Here is an 18,611-nt window from a genome sequence, read left to right as displayed (position 1 = left end):
ATCCCATTTCGATCTCTCATGTCGCTGTTCTGGCCGGTCGCTGTTTTGAGCCCATCTCGGGGCTCCGAGGCCCATGACGTCACCACCGTCCGACTATCGCTATATGCATATAAACGAACCGAGCGCCGCCTCGCGCCTTCACCATTTCATAAAAATGAGCCAGAACCCGCATAGTCCCCAGTCATCTTCTGCAATTGAAAAAGAGCCCTATAAATGTTTACATTTATTTTAAGATGGAAAATATTTTTTGCTCCTAGTGGTAAAATCACACTGCTGCTGTCTGGAGAGACATCAATAAGCAAACTAGGAAAATCAATTTTTTCGCGAGTTATGTTATTGAAACTATTTCTTTGTACGGAACTACGGTTTACTACATCAAATGGAGTTAAACTCATACTATTACTATTAAAAGTGCTGTAGCTTCTAGGCGACTGTAATAATTGTTGACTAGTAATGACGGACGGCGACATTTCCAATTTACTTTGAACATCTTCATGATTATTTAACGGCAATAAAGATAAATCGATTTCAGCATTGTTTTCTAGAGCAACGTCTACATTATCAGCATGCAATAATTGACAATTTTTATTTTCAGGTGGCGCTACTGGTGTTTCAAATAAGTGCAACAGGCATAGAAAATAAGCTTTTTATTTTCTTGTTACACTTCCAACCTAATTTGGAACATATCATTTGAATAAAGAAATCAGATTTAAACTTTTTTAATAGATTTTCATTAGATATACCTCTACTCTGTACCTCTTTAATTACCAAAGATACTTTTAGAAATACGGTTTTTGTCACCCATAATAGAAACTTTGTCTAGCAAAAAACTTTTATTCAGTTTCTCAAAATTCCCTATTACATATTCCTTACTACACTTGGTTTCGTAAATTTTAAATGTTTATTTTCCTTTAGAATTTGTTTTAAAATAGCACTTTTTTCTGTTAATTTTAACAAATCTGTGCTTGACAGATTAGGGCAAATTGCCAAATACGCTAAATACAATTTTGTCAACATTACATTTACTCATTTGGGATATAATTAAGATAATATACTTACCCTCTTAAGAATATGAGCTTGGTATTTTTCACGTTTCTTCCTTTATTTATATAAAAATGCAATAATTAAGTAAAGCAATTAACAAATAGTACTAATTGCACATCAAAAATAATAAACAAACAAATAAAATTTAAAAATATATCGACTGTATAAATTAGGGATTGAAAATCTACAACAAAAACTGTAGAGAAGCTGCAAATACTGACAGACAAGACCATGTTGTGGTTCTACAGATGGAGATTGTCAAGACGTGAAATACTTAGGAATAACACTTGCCCAAAAACTAAAATTTACCAAACATACACAAAACGTAAGAAACGAAATCATAAAAAGAACAAAACACTTCAGAACACATACATACAAAGACAAAGGAATAAGTACAATGACTGCAACTAAAATATATAAATCTATATGCAGACCTCTACTTGATTATGGACATAATATACATAATATACTATGCAACTGACAAGACGAAAAACACATACAGGTCGCAGAACACATTTCTCTTAGACTCATAACAAAAATTAGACAACCCGAAAACTCGCTACACAACCCATCCAATGAATTTTTGTACGAACGAACAAAAATAATTACACACAAATGAACAAAACATAAAAAGAACACAAATATTATATTAAGCAGTGTCCCCTAATAAATGATAGCAGCTTCGTAGGGCACGATTTTTTAATTTTGAATAAATGGGAGAATTTCGCCAAACTCTAGCATCATGTGCAGACCCTGGCCATCCTGTTTAGATGTCTATAAATTCCATTTGGGCATTGCATATTCCCTGAAAAGTATAAAGTTTATTTCAAATTCATAGTAATAAGTAAAAATTAAAATTTGCAAAATGTCCAACCTGCAAAATAACTGAATGTACTCCTTTTCGACTATAGAATGAATCACTCCTCTTCTTTTTCCAAGAATCTGGATATGACTTCCATCTACACATCCAACTACTTGTGGAAAACTTCTTCACATCAAATTCCTTAACAGTTTTCGCAATATTTTGATGCCATTTGATATAACTGTATTTTCGAGATGTAACATTACTGTTTTTAAAAATATGGTGTGAGCATGACCAGGGCTAAATTGGAAGCGATGAGCTACTGTTCTGAAACTCTCCTGGTTTTCCAGAAGCCACAATGTCAAAAGAAAACACTGCAGCGGTTTTACAGCAGGTCTGTCCATGGTTTTAACTTCTACCAAACCATCCATTTTCTTTAAAAAGTCCTAATAGCAAAACAAATTCCTAGTTTATGAATATAATAATAGCCTTTACCTCAACAAGGGTCCTTGTTAAGCGAAAATGAGCTTGAACATCGTTGTCGGAATACCTCATCACCACTCCTAAATAACTATTAACTTTATCGTGACGCTTCCGTGTTTTATACACAATAATTATTATCTCATCCTCATCAGAGGAGTTTGAAACTTCATCAAAAAATGTAAATGAATTGTGCTGCAATTTATTGACAAAACGTAACCCTATTGCTGCTAACATTATAATATTCTCTATAAATTTGTAAATTCGTTAAATTACTTATGAATTTGAATTCAAACTAAAGGTGCGAAAAGTTCACAAATCATAACAATAAAAATCACATGTAAGTCAATACTCAGCAAAAGGGCTATTTCTTTGGAGTAACCACAACATACCTATTTACGTCAATCGGTAACCACGCGTATTTCTTTGCATTTGTAATTATAACATGCCACGCTCCTTGGTGGAGTCTTATGCGTTTTGTAATAAGATAAAGATTAAGTTACTTAATTAAGAAAAAAAAGAAAAGAAAAATAATCAGTTGGATCAACAGGAATAGGTTGTCTTTGAAGTGGCAAATTAGTGCCCTAGCTCAGAAACCCGGAGAGTAGGGGAGGTCATTTATATGGCGCCACTGACTTGTAGAGACAACTTAAGTCAGAAAGCCCCAAGATGGATTCTGGAACCTATTTCTGCCTACTTCCAACTCAAATAACTTTAAATTGAAATTGCAATTAAACTGAAATTGAATTTAAAATAAAATAAAGCAATCAGGTAAGCAACGCCACAGTAACCCCAAATCAAACAATTATACACACAAAAGGTTTTGATTTATTTACGTATCTTACTCCCTATGTCTTACTCTACTCGACTCCAACAAATGGTCTTAGGCGACGATGTTACTACTAGCTGAACTTGTAAAGGCTTCAACCGTCCAACTGGACGAATACAATTTCAAGGAAATAATTCACGAGGGAAATGATTCCCGGTAAAAGAAAGAGCCCTAGGAAAGAAAAGCTGTTTAAATGGTTGTTCAACAATATTAATAAAAAAAATATTTATTGGCCAAGTCTCTTTCCAGGTACTTAATTACAAAACATTTCTTTAAAACACCTTTTCAATTAAAGATAATACATAGTCCAATTCAATTAATTATCCAATCAACTATTGACAGTCAAAATTCCAAGGCAATTACAGTTAGAATTATTAAAAACTCAAATTAAAAGTTAAATTACTGAAACTACCAATATGGCAAAATTATGCAAGTAAGCAAGGTTCTCAAGCTATCCGCTAAATTGTCAAATCAAACTTTATTGAGTATTACAGCACTATTATCATTAACATACAAGAAAGAGCATCCTTTAAGCACAACAGTCGGGTATGAACAAGTTAGTTAAGAGAAAATGTGTTACCTTTACAGGGCTCTTCTCTAGCCACTGGTGATAAATGATTCGCTCAAAACGGTGGACTGAAGAAAAGAAACCGAACATTTAGAAGGTTCCATGCGGTCACAAAATGGCCGTCTTTCAATCAACTCACCAGTTTGATAAAAAAAAACACAGGAAGAAAGTACGTAGCCTCAGATCTTGGAGGTGAAATGTGGAATGATCCAATGCCGGTGTCGATGAGAAATTGTCAGCAAGGGATTCGATTTCTAAGCAGCTTAAGGGGAAAGAAAACTAGTATGTCTATAGTTCCAAATGGCGGTCATGTTCACTTACCACGCTTTCTGAATAACAGCAAAAATCCACCTAAGGTGACGAAAACCCGCTTCACGCAAAAGGCAACAAACGCATCTAACGCAACCAACCAAAGGAAGAAGCGGAATTCCCAGTGATTTTCTGGTCGGAAATAGCCCCAAATCGGGAAAACGGTCCGCGCTCAGAAACACTGTTGAAAGCCGGTACTAGATAAATCGTAATGGCCGTAATCGTCTTTCTGGACACTAGACAAGGAAAATGAAGATGCCGGAAGAAGAGAGATGGAAACCGACTGATGCGACCTCATACGAGCTGCGCAAACACTCAAGCTCAGTGAAAGAATACTATGAACCTAGCAATAAAAAAAAGGTATTAGTACACTCAACTCATAAATAACTGAAAACTAATCAATAACAGCGAAAATCGATGGATTAAAATCAAAACTGACGGTGGTTATGTCAGCTGTTCGAAATAAACTGACATGAATTCAAATCGGCCGCCAAGGGGTGTCAATAACGTGCTCAATGTGCCATCACCACTTACAGATACAAAACCAGTACTAACACGAGTTTAATTATAAAATTCATATCACGGCAAAGGAAAAATTGATTAATGAATTATCAAAGCAAAATCTAGAAACTGTGCTTATTAGTTTACTAGATTTAAGCCACGTTTGTTACAAAGGGTGACGCCCCCGGAAATGACGAAATAGTGACATTTACCGATCGATAATCACCGATGGTACATCCCTAACCTCACAATGAATAATATTCAAACGTGAATAAGATGACACTGAGATGGATGAGTGCACTATGTAAAATGAATTAAAAATATTAAATTGAGCTGAAATAATGAAACTAATAACCGATAATTTGTAGTACCAAAAAGTGAACGTTACAAACAATGAAGTCACACGTGACCACAGCGGTAACTTGCTATTGAAGATAGTTAGCTGAATAGGTTACCGTAATCTGTGATAATCAGATGTGACAATGCTTATTTTGAAATTAAAATACTGATCAAAAGCCTATACCAAACCTATAGACCTATAGAGCATATTGCAAATTCTGAGACGCTATGCAGGAATACCCAAAATTAATAAATAATGAAGAATTTGTAATAAATGATTCTTCTGAAATAATAGTCTTAAGTTTTCAAGTCAGTTGTCTTCCTAATTCAAAATTACTATATTATTTATTTATACTTCACGCTATTCACTTCACTTTAAAATTTATCAAGTAATTTATATACCAGGTGTCCAAGAGCACCCTGGACATAGGAGAATAACATGGGAAAACGGTTTTGATTTTTTTGCGCCTGTACGATTCATTTGATTGAAAAATCGTATTAATGAAAGTCGTAGTACCTATCACGGACTATTTTTCTGTATTTTTTTAGATCTGTAACTTGAGCCTTTTCGTCGTAAAACACGAACAAAAATGAGAAAATTTAAACTTTTGGCCTGCACTGTATAGGCAGTTGTCGAGCAACGGGTAAACAGGTCATTGTTGCTGGTACGGTTGCTCGACAACCGCTTATACAGTGCAGGTAAAAAGTTTAAATTTTCGCATTTTTGTTCGTGTTTTATGACGAAAAGGCTCAAGTTACAGATCTGAAAAAAATACAGAAAACTAGTCCATGACAGGTACTACAACTTTCATTAATACGATTTTTCAATCAAGTGAACCGTACAGGCGCAAAAAAATCAAAACCGTTTTCCCATGTTAATCTCCTATGTCCAAGGTGCTCTTGGACACCTGGTATTATGGGTACTTTATATTTATTTTTATTTACTTGCTTTGGTCTATAACTTATAACAAATTAAACAACACGAAACGAAGATTGGTATGGGCTGCTGCAGCTCATTCTTCAGGGCAAAATATTTGGCCATAAAGGATCAGCACGGAGAAGAAACTCTTGGCTTCAAAACCTCAGACAATGGTTTGCCTTAACCACTACTGAACTGTTCCGTGCAGCAGCCAATAAAGTCAGAATAGCCATGCTAGTCTCCAGCATCCGAACCGGATAGGCACTGCAAGAAGAAGAACAAATTAAACTTTTTTAATATCATTGTTGTAGATGACCAACAAAGAGAAGGACCAAAGGTGAGCCCCCATGATATTGAAGGACATTTGATCATCCAAAGACTTATTTGTCAATGATTCCGGTTATTGCAAGATGGGTTCATTAATTAATACATTTTTACAAGGTTCAAAACAAGTTACGAATTCATTATTGTGCTCGATGGTAGCACCCTTCTTTAAACATTTAGTTAGTGGTTTAGTTAATTTTGCGATATTGTTAATGAAACGCCGATAGTAACCCAAAAGTCCTAAGAAACCTTTTCGTTGTTTTAGGAATAGGAAAATTCTTTAATGCTTTAATTTTAGCCGGATTTGGTTTTACTCCCGATGGTGTTACTATATGACCTAAGAAAGCAACTCCACGTCTTAAAAACTCGCTTTTATCGAGTTGAATTTTGAAATTTGAGTCTCTTAATCTCTGGAAAACGAGCTTGAGATTTTCTATGTGTTCTTGCAAGGATGTTGAAAGTACAATTATATCGTCAAGATACACAAGACCCTTTTCATTTTGTATACCACGCAGTATGGAATCCATGATTTGCTGAAAGGTTGCGGGCGCGTTTTTTTAACCCAAAGGGCTTTCTCAAAAACTCATAATGCCCATTTTCTGTATTGAACGCGGTTTTTTGAATATCACTTCCTTCCATTTCGATCTGCTGGAAACCAGACGCAAGATCAATTGTTCAGAAATATTGACATTTGCCAAGCTTGTCTAAAATATCAGTAATTTGTGCTAAGGGATATTTTTTGTCAATCGTCTTTTCATTTCAACTTAATCAATAACCACTCGCCATTTTTGCTTTCCGGTAGCATCCAACTTCTTTGGTACCACCCAATTGGTGATGACCAAGGCGAATCCGAAGGCCTAATGATCTTTTGATCTAACATGTTCTTTATTTGGTTATTGACTTCCTGTCTGTGAACAAAAGGGTATCGGTATGTTTTTGTGTAAACCGGTAACTCGTCCGTTGTTTTAATAGAGCGTTTAATCTTATTGGTGAATGTTAAGGTTGAATTCTCGTCATAAAAAATATCAGAATACTCTTTGCATAATTTTACAATGTGATATTTTTCTTCCGAATTTAGATGATCGAGTCGGAGTTTTGATGTGTCCAATTTAAAAGGGTATACACCGGAATTTTTTATTAAGGAATTTGTCAATGAAAACCCAGACATGACAGTAATTTTTGGTTCCGATGTAGCAAACCATTTTAAGTTTATCACCAAAAGGGATTGTAAAAACAAAACAAAAGAAAATTGGATATTTCAGACACCACCTGACACTTTTAAATGGTTGATTAGGAATAATAACCTTACTTTCGACCTCTGTCCAGCATATGTCCAGGAATACACGAATGTTGCATTGTGCTTTAAATGTTGTTTATTTGGTCATGTTGCCAAGTATTGCACATCAAATGAGTGCTGTCATAAGTGTGGGAAAGCACATAGTTACACTAAATGTGAGGTAACTACCTATGACTGTCCTAACTGTAAGCGCTACAAACTAACCAACAGAAATCACTCAGCTCGAGATCCAAATTGTCCCATCTATATTCAAAGAATTAAGCGAATGCAGCAGCACACAAATTACACAAGCTCAACTTTTTTATGTTAGATGCAGACAAAGGACCAACAGAAAACTCACTGACTGCTGAAAATTTAGTATCTACTGAAGTTTCTGACTTAACATTTCAAATTGTGTACCAGAATGTTCGCGGCCTAAATAGCAAAACAAAAGACTTTTATAATGCAGTGCATTCAACTGAAAATGAGTATGATGCAATAGCTGTGACCGAAACTTGGTTATCAAATAGTGTCTATGACAGTGAATTGTTCCCAAAAGAATTTCAAGTTTATAAAAATCGAAATAGAAGTGACAGCAAACGTGGAGGGGGTGTACTGATAGCGGTAAAACGATGTTTTAAATGCACTTTACTGGTATTAGATTATGTGTGTCCAGACATAGACTTAGTAGGTATTAAGATATACACAAGTAGCGTTAGTTTCATGTATGTATTAATTGTTTATATTACACCTAGTTGTTCAGCTGATAACAGAGATACTTTTTTTTCATATATTGAAAGTCTTGAATTTCTTTATCAAAATAATTTTATAATACTTGGAGACTTTAATATTGCTGGCTTAAATAAATATTACTTAAATAACTACACAGACAATAATGTGGAGATGTTGCTAAATTTTATTAATTTTTTTGATTGTCAACAAGTGAATCGAGTAGCGAATTTTAATAATCATATATTAGACATTGCCATAACTACACATCATTGTAATGTATGTGAGAGCTCTTATGGATTAGTGGAAGTAGACCGACATCATCCACCTTTAAGGATAGAAGTTTTACTCAATAACAATAAAACTAAAGACAAACCTCTTGTACATTACGATGTCAGTCATTACAATTTTAGAAAAGCAGATTATTGTGCCATGTATCAGTTGTTTCAGAATACAGAATGGAACGATTTAGAAACCTGTAAAGATGTCAATTTGGCTGTCGACATTTTTTATGTAAAACTAAATAATATTTTTGATATATGCGTGCCCAAAAACAAGCCTTGTCCCAAAATATATCCTGTATACTTCACCAAAAGCATTATCAAAAATATTAAATTAAAAGAAAAGTTAAGAATTAAAAGCATGAAAATATTTAATCCCGAAATTCGCCATGAGTATGCCCAACTACGCTCCCAAATTAAAAGGGATATTAGCGCAGCACATAAACAGTATCTGAATAAAATACAATCTGACATTAGCGAGGATTCACGGTCATTCTGGCAGTACATAAAAAGTAAAAAAGAGGCGCCTGATATACCAAATAAGATGTGCTTTGATAACGTTGAGTACACTGATGGAACATCTATAGCAAATGCATTTGCGGCATACTTTAGTTCAGTCTACACAAAAGAAAATTCAGATATACCAGATGGCTCTCATATGCACGAGGCACCTGAAGTGCTATATATTAGCGATATCAACAATGAGGATGTCTGTGACGCTATAAAAAAACTTAAAATAAATAAGGCCACTGGACCAGATAACATACCATCTTATATATTTAAAGGAATGGTTGGTTTTCTTGCAGAACCGCTTAGAATTTTGTTTAATAAATGTCTTAAAACAAATAATTTTCCAGTAAAATGGAAGGAGACCAAAGTGTGTCCAATATTCAAAAAAGGAGAAACATCTGATGTGCAGAATTATAGGCCTATTTCCTTACTATCATGTCCTGCCAAGTTATTTGAGTCCATTATATGCAGATATGTTTGTAGTTTTGTACACAACAGAATCAGTGTGTATCAACATGGATTTCTTGCCAAAAAATCTACAACTACAAATCTGTGTAATATTACCCAGTACATTGATGAAAACTTAGATAACAAATACCAGGTCGATGTGATCTACACTGATTTTGCAAAAGCCTTTGATAAAGTGTCACATTCTATACTATTGAATATACCCCTTAAGATTATTTATTGATCTCTGAATTCATTTCAAATGATATAAAAGTTTGAAATGTTGCTAGCCATTCAATAATATTATAGGTATTTTGTGCTTCGTTATTTTTTCAACCACTGAAGCTTTATAATATAAAATAAATTTAGAATTATTTGTGAAAGTATACGTGGTTCGTCTTTTTTAAAAATGCCCATTTTATCCAGCAATAGCAATTTTTATTGTATATGCAATTTAATTGTGTGCATACACAATTATTTTATATAGTTGGTAACTGCACACAATCAAATTGCATGTGCAATCCAAATTGCGTGAAGGTCATACAGTTTTGAAAAGCCAAACAATTTATTGGTACGTTTAAAAGGCCCGCCTATTGTCAAGCGGAGAAAAGCGGGATCTTTTTTACCGACACTATCGTTAACGCAGATTACTGCTAAACTCTGTGACAACCACATATTATGGGATTAACCTCTCTTCTTAGTTATTAGTTTCTCTATGGTTTATAGTAAAAGACCGGCGGATTACGCGCCCCCTGAGAGTGAAATTCCAGTACTAACCCGAGGTTGAATAACTATAGTAATCTAAAAACAATGGTGAAGGGTGAAACATGGTGCAATGTTTTTAACTACCAACATTATAACATAACACCACATTATAAAAGCATGTTTTAAGCTAAGTTAACTGTTTTTATTCATACTAACATTAATACTATAACTCCAATATTAACATTCACTGAAAAGTGAAAATCATTCCAGTTTTCAGTGTTCTTTTATGTTTAACACAATATAACAATATCATCATTAGGTGATTCAGTAAACTGCATTGCTGAACCTCTAATGCTAATATGTCTTACGAGTATATGTAGCCTTATCTAAAAGCATGCTAAGAAATAGTACATATTTTTTAATAAAGTAGTTTGTGGTGAGTTTAAATATTAGTTCTAGAAACCTCTTATATGAGACAACATCTGCCTATCAAGTACTATGATTGTAAAGAAAACATATTGTGCTGCTGCAATGTTCTTTTAAAACAATAAATCCAATACTTAATGAATCTAAATTTTTAGATATTTCGTTTAGTCGAACTTACCCCTTTTTATAGATACTATCTCAGAAGGAAAGTAATGTCTCCACTCTGTGAAGATGGACTACTTTAATGAAAAGAGGGAATCAAATAGTAATACCAAACCACGGACAACGCCTGTAATCCCTTGGGTATTAAGTGCATATTGTGCACCCGAGCATCCACTGTGACGTCACCCGGCGTATCGAATTGAGAAAAGAGGTTCCGCTGATAGACCATCTTGGATCTGTGATGATGTCAAATGCCAACTTGTCACACTGCTGTTTGTTTTTGTTTTTGTGTTGTGTCAAAAGAATGTACATGCAGCTGAAATAATTATTGTATTTTTATTACAATAATCCAATACTTGGGGAAGATTATTCACTAAATTCAAGTAAATGTATATTTATCAATGGTGATAGCCCAGGTAAGATTACAATGGCAATTTCATACCTAACCTGAATAAATTCTGCTGATGCATCACTTGTATACATTACTAAAAACTTTTCTAGTCTGACAATTTTTTAAGGGTGGTTCAACTAACAAATTGGTCCTATTTCACAGATCTGTATCCTGTATATGCTGAATACTTCACTAATTTTCCATGTGGATGAGAAAATACAACTTTTATGAAGAAATTGACCTAAGTGAAGAACAAATTACCCACTAAGAAGATTGCAACAAATTAATCAAGTTGAAGAGTGAAATTGTGTGCAATGGGTTCAACTACTTACATTAGAACAGTGAATAAAAAAGCAAGTTTTAAGGTCAGTATATTGATTTTACTGAAATTAACATTCAAATAAAACCAATGCAGTTTTCATAATTGTTTTATGTTTAATAATTATCATTATACACTTTAGTAAACGGCATTGCTCAACATTGAGTTAATATGTATTATACAATGTCTTTGTAAAGTACATACTGCATAAATTTGATGAAATGGAAGGGACTTAAGCCTAGTTTATAAAACAAAATTTAATTTTAGATATAGTATTAATATTAGGACTAAGAATAGAATCAATGCTTATGACCCAAGAAGTTTATAAAAAAATAATTTAATTTTTAGTATTAGTAATAACTGAATTCACTTAAAAACCAACATTTTTTATGGCTAATACTGAAATTAAATATTTTTGCCTTTTTCTCACCTGCAGTATGGTTAACCTGGCATTGACAGATGAATGTTATTACAAAAGTGATAGTTTTTAGGTACATGATTTTATTAACTTTTTCATTTTTGTTTTGGGTTCCCGCTTAAAGCTACAACTTTTTATTTGATATTTACTATTTATGTACTGGGAGTTGTCAGTATATTATATATGTCATGTAATAACCTCCATAAACTTATCATTTATAATCACCTTCAATTTTTACAGTGAGTACTAATACTTAAACTAAATTTTGTTCTATTAAGTGGGCCTTACTTTTTGCAAAAACACTTGGAACCTTATTTTTATAGGAGGTTTTGGATTCTACAAACAATTCTTAACATATTTCATGCAACATACTCCATACTGATATACAATTGTTTTTAAACAGAAACACATGTCAAAAACACTTTTCAAAATTATAGGTCCCACAACTTTAACTTCAAAAAATCGAAAAAAATTAAAATCAGCTGTTCAAAATTAACTTTATGGACTGTTACAATAACCAAGAGGGTTTATTATCTTTTTACATTTTTTTTTTAAATGTCATACATAATTTTTGGGGATGTTAAACTGACTTCTTGGAAAATTATTGGTTTCAAATTATCAATATTTACAGGACAATTGTGGTACAAATTGCAATTGCAATTTTATTGAACTTAGGCAGTATGCATGTTACAAAAGCACTGTATGTAGTGTTATCTAAATGCATGTTTGAAGGAACAGTAATAATCTAATTCATATAAGTGTCAATTCTTCAGATCAAATGATGGCTACGAAATTACTTATATGATACAACATTTGCTTATCTAGTACCATGATTGTAAATCAAACATACAAGGTGTTACAAAATAGATGCATTAGCATTGGTATCTCAGAAAGTATAGTTGATAGAGCTTTAGTTAAATGGAGGCAAAGTTGCGCATTTTATTGCTAAATAATTTGAAAAAGTTTCATTACATCCGGAGATATCCGACAAAAACCGGAAAACTCTATTAATTTAAATTTCTATTTTATTTTTTTACCTTTTTAATCAATGGCACCTTCTGGAGGCACTTTTTTATGCTCTTCAAGAAAATAGTTTTAGTTTTCAGCTCCGACGTTTCGTTTTTTAGATACCATCATCAACTTCAATTATTCAATTACGGAACTCAACTTTTTATTTTATTTTTTAGTAGCCACAGACCTTCTGATACTAATTATGTGTCACACTTGTCAAAAAATATACCTAGTGTACTCGTATTATGCACTTGGTATGTTAAGATTTTTTTAAAAAATAAGCAATTGAATTTGATATGTTGTCATAATGAGTAGATAATTTAGTTTTATATAATTTAATAATAAGGTTTATTGCTTCTTAGAAAAAGAGAGTTTCTTATGGTACTTTTCATTTATTTTAAAAAAATATGTTTTTTGTTAGTTATTTATTTTTCAGATACTCACATGTTTGAATTCGAGGTTGATGAAACAGCTTAATGATATCAAATTAAATTATTTACTCATTATGATAACATATGAATTTCAAAATGACTTTACAGTGAGTACAAATGATGAACTCAAGACACCGCTTGTATGAGACATCTTCTATCTTATGAGTACTATGATTATAAAGCAAACACCTTTGTGTAGTTCCAGTGTTTTTAAAACCAAGCAAATCCTTCTGAATTTTTAGATAATTTCATTATTCAAGCTATTTCCTTTCTATAAATAATATCTCTTCTATAATAACATTAAGGTTGATTTGATTATTTTAATCAGAGTAAACTATTTGGGTAGCTACAAAAAGTATCTTGTAAAACTGTGACGTTCCAAATTTTCTTTGTTTATAATGTAACCCTGTATATTGTTGAATTTACTCATTGATCGATTGATCAGGAAGACTTGTTACATCTAAGGTGCACCGTTTTGTAATCTTTGTTTTTTTATAAGCTATGTGATAATATCAGTTTTAATTTAAGCTAGACAATTTTTTTTAAAACAAAAATTATAAATGTTTTCTTTTTGTTTTGGCTATGCAGGGTGGATCATAAATTTGTGGCAGATACAATATGGGTATTTTTAAATAGAACCAAATTTTTTAAAACATTTTAAATTCTACACTTAATTCTTAAACTTTTACACTATACAGGGTGTCCCATAACTATATGACAATCTCTCGGGAGCATACAGGGGAGGTCAAAATAATACGATTTGGTCATATAAACATTTTTCCTAAAGTCACTCCTAAGGGAGATATCGAGCCCCAAAGAACTGCCTTCCAGTTAACGTTTTTGGCCGTAACTTTTGAACCACTTTGTATATTGTAATAGTTTTTGGGTTTAATGTTTTATCGAAAGAGACCTTCTATTTGACATCAAAACGAGGTATCTCGTCTTAGCAGAAAGACATGAACTAACTGGTACCTAAGACACAATTTGCTTAAACTATGACAGCTGTCATTATTTTCACCTGCAAACACCATTAATAGATACTCTTGACATTTTTATCGAAAAATCGTACTCTTCTTTTATATCGATAAAATGAACGGTTTTCGAGATCAATCGATTTTTCATTGAACTGCTTAAACCACAACGTTATTAAAAATCAATTTCGTTTTTTTGTTTAAAATACACATGGAAAGCGAAATTAATGTAGAACGAAACGAAAAAGCATGAAAGCTGATAGGGACAGTTGGGGTTGGCAGAGGTGAAAAATTAAATAATTAAATGCTTATTCAATTAAAGAGTATTCTTCCATATCTTTCGTGATTCTACACATAAATTTTGAATACTAATTTGCATAAAAAAACTAGTTTAACGAATATTTTTAATAATATTGTGTTTTAAGCAGTTCAATGAAAAATCGATTTATCTCGAAAACCGTTTATTTTATCGAAATAAAAGAAGAGTACAATTTTTCGATAAAAATGTCAAGAGTATTCATTAATGGCGTTTGCAGCTGAAAATAATGACAGCTGTCAAAGTTTAAGCAAATTGTGTCTTAGGTAGCAGTTAGTTTCTGTCTTTCGGCTAAGACGAGATACCTGGTTTGGATGTCAAATAGAAGGTCTCTTTCAATAAAACATTAAACCCAAAAATCATTACAATATACAAAGTGGTTCAGAAGTTACGGTCAAAAACGTTAATTGGAAGGCAGCTCTTTGGGGCTCGATATCTCCCTTAGGAGTGACTTTAGGAAAAATGTTTATATGAACAAATCGTATTATTTTGACATCCCCTGTATGCTCCCGAGAGATTGTCATATAGTTATGGGACACCCTGTATAGTGTGAAAGTTTAAGAATTAAGTGTAGAATTTAAAATGTTTTACTTGTAGTACTTCTTGGTGGGTAATTTGAGCCTTGTTTAAGTCAATTTCTTCATAAAAGTTATGTTTTCTCACATGAAAATGTAGCAAATAAAAACAAAAGCAAAGTGACAAATTCGAACTTTAGTTGACATAACAACAGATGCAAGATGGCTTAATCAGCTGAATTTGTTTCCTAAAAGTGATAAGCCGCGTGACGTCACAGTAGGGTGTTCGGGCTGCACAATATGCACTTAAAACCTTTCATATTATTTTTTACATTGAACAGTAGAAACTAGAAATCTATTTTCACAGAATGTACGCACTGCTTTCCATCTGAGACCATATTTATAGAAAGTGGTAAGCTCAAATAAACAAATATCAAAAAATTGAACTTCATTAAGTATTGGATTGTTAAAAAAACATTGCTGCTGCACAAATACAGGGTGTTACAAATTCGATGCATTAGCATTTCTATCTCAGAAACTATTGTTGATAGAGCTTTAGTTAAATGGAGACAACGTTGCGCATTTTATTGCTAACTAATTTGGTTAAAAAAATTGAAACATTTTTGATTACATCCGGAGTAAATTCCAAAATAATCATTAACAAAGTGGTAAACACATATAGAAATTTGACTTTTTCGGTTTTTCTCGGAAATCTCTGGATGTAATTAAAAGTTTTTGAATTTTTTGTTAGGTATTCAGCTTCAAACTTTTCAAACCTTCTTTATTCAGGTTTAAAACACGTTGACGTTTTTTATGTTCTTGTCGTAATATTATTTTCTTTGTTTCAGATATTCTCCCGGTGAACCGAGATGCATAAAAAGTCGTACAGGGGAACGCTGGAATTCTTATTTATTTTACTAATAAACTAAAGATTGGGGCGCGGGTTGTGTAGTTATTTGCTATTTCGATTTGCTGTTATACCATATGCAGCCTTTTCCCATCCACAATATTTGGCCGCATAAATTTTATTTAATGTCCGACTAAATGGGGATGTATTAAAAGAATTGTCATTCCTTTAAATGTCAATCTACGCATGGCGAACTGAGTAACTGTGCAGAAGTTGACATTGGAATTGAACCAGACCAGCAATCAGTCATCAATATCTATCAAACGTACAATTTATTTTCCAACTGATTAACATCCTACAGCAAAATTAACTTTTTGTATCTGCCCAGTTCCGATTTATATCGAAGAATCAACCTTTTAACACGTGTGTTTTCTAAGAACGAGCCAGAATGTTTATTGTTGGAACTTTAAAAAAACCGCGTTTTTTAATGTGTATACATAACTTAGAACGTGTTTGAAACAATCTTTGAGAAATAAATATAAAATCAATCTTTTTCACATGACTTGAGTCATGATCAGATGATATTGGTTGGGACTTTGAAACTCAAATTTTTACGGAGTAAAGTAGTAGTCCATGTTACTCGCAGTGGAGGTGAAATCGTAAAAGTGGTGAAAAAACACGCAACCTTCTCCACAATGTATTTATTAGACCCTCAAAACTGAAGTGAAAGTTAAAACGCCTGACATGTTTCGAGCATATAGATGCTCATCTTCAGAGGCTGTAAAAATCTTAATCTACTAAAGAGCTCACCGCATAAGTAGAAAACGTACCTTAAGTTTGGTAAATATTTTATTTTGTACCTTCCTTGCGATTAATCTCTTGATTAAAACTTCTTTTCTTTGCAACTACGCCTTTTTCTAAAATTTCAGTTTGATGTCATATTTTACCACTGATTTTTTGAAATCTGTGATCGAGATGTTTCTTGTTCATTTTGTTTGTACAACATATCCCTTAGAGGTACAAATTTAATACCACTATGCCTGAAAGTTATTCTCACTTTTAACGAAAAATGTATATATTTTGGCCGCACTGTAGGCCTGTAATTGAGTGGACTGTATTTCTTTGTAATAAAATAAAAAATGAGAACAGACGTAATTGTTGTATTAGAAAAAACGACTTTATTTTAAAACTGAAAACAACCTTTTCTCTTTTATAAATTTTCAACCACGTTGTCTCTCAAAACATGAATTATGAATTATATCTCTTTTTCCTCCAAAATCGCGTCTGGGTTTTCGTCTTTTGTCACCTTTCGCCCGTCAAACGTCTTGTCACTTGTCACGTCACTGTCACTACACTCGATGCTCTTCCTTTCACCATGATGGCTCTTTACTAACTCCTCAAGGGATCATCCATACCGCCCCCCTTGAAATTACCTGGGATTTCAACAGGTGGATTCCTGATAGAGGTTTCGCAATCTTCAAGATCCTCAATTGGAAGTAGACAAATCCGCTGGACGGAGCGGCGAACCGTACCATTTTTGGTGCGAATAGAAACGACTCTCACAAGGTTCCCAGACAGCACAATGACGTTGAAAATATGTCTCTAAGATGTCTGATCCAGACTAACTAGACGTCTTATAGGTGACTGCCTATACCGGATCGGAATCTTTAAGACGTCTCTAAGACGTCGGATGTTACAAATTACAACGACTGAAGACGTCTTTAGTTGAGACATCGTAAAGACGTCGTGAACTACAACGTCTTTAATACATCTGAATTAAGTCAACTTTAGGATCTCGGCTTAATTTTTCCAATTAAATACTAAATAATAAAACGTAGAGCCATGAAATAACATTTAATTTATGATAAAATAAGACACAACGTACAGAAAAATATAACTAAAACATATACCCTAAACTAAACTAATTGTTTTGCACTAAATGTCCTCTAATTTTTAATCCTTTTGCCCCTGTCCTCTTCTATCCGAAGCCCTCCTCAGCCAGAGCTGAATAGATTTTTCTGTCTCCTTTTCAGAAGTACTTATATTAGCAGCTTCAGCTGATTCTAAAAGAAATCAATAGCATATATATATAAAATTCATTTCAATCAATATATACAAAATTTGTCCCCCATAAGTATGTGTATGTATTATATGTATACTCATATGTATATATATATGATTTAATACAAGGAAATGTCAAAAGGAATAATAATTTTAAGTTTTGTTTCAGGTTCTATTAATTGCTGTTATTAAGATCTTTTTGTTTTTGGTAGTTGAAAGTGTTACTATTTAGTTACATGTTAATTTAATACTTCAAAAACAATTGCTAACTTTAGATAGAAGGTGATGACTTTTGTACTTACTTATGATTAACTTTGCTAATTGGGTGTCCTTAAAACAACGATTTCCTTTCCTTCCCAGCCAACTGTACTTCAAGGCAAATTCGTTACTGAGAATTAGTTGTAGAATTCGCTTCACAAAATCGTAAGTATTGCTTCCTCCAATTTTGGACAAACGTTTGATCTGAAAACGCGACGGTTTATTGAAAACTATTTAATGATGAAGGTATATGTTTACTTACTCCATTCATAAATTCAGATTCACTCACAAGAAGAAGTTCTAAATTTTTGAAATCTTCATCTGAATTAATTGGAAATTCATTTTTCTCAAGAAAGCTCTCACATTCTGGTTTGCATTCTCCTACTCTCTGTTTTGTTACTTTCTCTTTTAGATCTCGAACT

General features: G+C 32.9%; 1 long non-coding RNA gene across 1 annotated transcript; it reads left to right on the top strand.

The window, feature by feature from the left end:
- Positions 1-9,777: 9,777 nt before the first annotated feature.
- On the top strand, positions 9,778-16,775 carry LOC145736573 (uncharacterized). The gene is made up of 3 exons (XR_014180013.1): positions 9,778-11,067; positions 11,205-11,407; positions 15,872-16,775. It is a non-coding gene; the product is annotated as an uncharacterized LOC145736573 (long non-coding RNA).
- Positions 16,776-18,611: the final 1,836 nt, after the last annotated feature.

Source organism: Ips typographus, linkage group LG12, assembly GCF_016097725.1.
Source record: "Ips typographus isolate SLU linkage group LG12, UJ_Ityp_2.0, whole genome shotgun sequence".
Lineage (NCBI taxonomy): Eukaryota > Metazoa > Arthropoda > Insecta > Coleoptera > Curculionidae > Ips > Ips typographus.
This window is presented reverse-complemented; position numbering and strand designations above follow the sequence as displayed.